Source organism: Oryctolagus cuniculus, chromosome 12, assembly GCF_051225735.1.
Source record: "Oryctolagus cuniculus isolate XC-2025 breed Fujian yellow rabbit chromosome 12, ASM5122573v1, whole genome shotgun sequence".
Classification (NCBI taxonomy): domain Eukaryota; kingdom Metazoa; phylum Chordata; class Mammalia; order Lagomorpha; family Leporidae; genus Oryctolagus; species Oryctolagus cuniculus.
The window spans coordinates 48,807,501-48,808,965 of record NC_142878.1 but is presented as its reverse complement, the minus strand read 5'-3'; the positions used below and the strand labels follow the sequence as shown (position 1 = coordinate 48,808,965).

The 1,465-nt window shown below is 28.6% G+C and overlaps 1 protein-coding gene across 7 annotated transcripts in view; it reads right to left on the bottom strand.

Annotated features, from left to right (window-relative positions):
- Nucleotides 1-575: 575 nt before the first annotated feature.
- The window catches only part of NOVA1 (NOVA alternative splicing regulator 1), a 155,443-nt gene continuing 154,553 nt past the window's right edge, over nt 576-1,465 (bottom strand). For all 7 annotated transcript variants that reach the window (XM_008269458.5, XM_017348235.4, XM_051822731.3 and 4 more), the window contains one exon: nt 576-1,465. This exon is cut by the window's right edge and continues 4,942 nt beyond it. The gene's annotated coding sequence lies outside the window, so the exon portion shown is untranslated.

Here is a 1,465-nt window from a genome sequence, read left to right as displayed (position 1 = left end):
ATTACAAATTATTTTTAATAAAATGGAGACTCTAGATTCACAGAAATAAATGACTGCATGTTACCCTAAAAGTTTCAACACACATTATAAAAAAAAATCACAATTCAAAGGAAATGCATTTTAGAATTAGACCACAATTTTAATCATAATGTGCAAGTCACATTAAAGAAGACTGAGGCACAGTGGTTAAGAGTCGTCTATATTTCCTTCCTTGTTATATGTAAAAAAAGTTGGTTTCAATCATTGAACATATGATTCCACTTACTTTCTGCTCTTTTGGTATTGAATTAAAGCAGATACAAATTGGCCCTTTATTGGTTGAAGTAATGTTTAAACTGATGTCATTTACAGGGTGAAAAAAAGTGTTGTTTTCCACAAAATTTCATTAATCATATCATAGAGGCAAATATGCTTAACTGCTAAGTACCTAACCTTTGGGGAAAAAATGCAGACCTACCTTCATTTCCAGAGTTAAGTCTCTATTCATCTCCATAAGACAAGGTTTTCACAAAATGTAAGACAAAGCAGGTGTTAAATTACTTAACAAAACTCATAATTTAAATAATTAAAACTAATTTGTTTTTAAAGCTATTTGCAGATTTATTAGAGAAACAAATACAAATATGCATTTCTACAGAACTGTTTTTTTTTCCAAAATGAGCTTAAAACTTGTTCCACAGTTTTTACTTGTTTATATATCTATGGTAACCCAAGTATTGGCTTCTGTACCACTTGTAATGAGACAATTGCCCTTCCATTGCGATTATAAAAACTATTTAAAAAAAAATTCAGCACATACACGTTAAATATTTTTTCCTTAAAAAAATAATCTAATCAAAATATTGAATACTTTCAATTTAAACAATATTTTATTTACAAATCTGATTTGATGTACTTTATTAATTATACAAGGTAATGCTTCAATTTTCAAGAACAGATTTTGTTTATATAGACCAGTGGAATGACATCCTATCTAGTAATATGTTCTACACTTCAATTTTTTCAAAATGAACATGACAAATTTTCTAATACTTTCATTTTTTGAAGAAATGTAATTTAACTGGGGCACATATCTGATGAAACAAAAAATAACATGCAGAATTCCAAAAATAATCTGTTAAAGTAATATGATACTTACCCTTTATGTAAAAAGACATCTATGAACAACAGTGCATAACAATATTATGTATTCATGTTTATGAGAAACCAAGCAGGAGGCAAAATGAGTTCATCTTGTTTTCTAATCATGTGCAATTTCATATGGCTGTTTGCATCATTTAAATAAAGTGTGTACATTAAATTTATAAGACTGCATTGCACTCAAAATTATTATGTAGAGCCATGCTTGCCCTGTATTTAATGAGTGATGAATTTCTCCTACTAACAGAGTAACTGGTCTCAAATTGTGTCTGTGGAGTAAAGAGTATTAAATTATATTCTCATCTTCTTTCAATTGCTGCCTTGG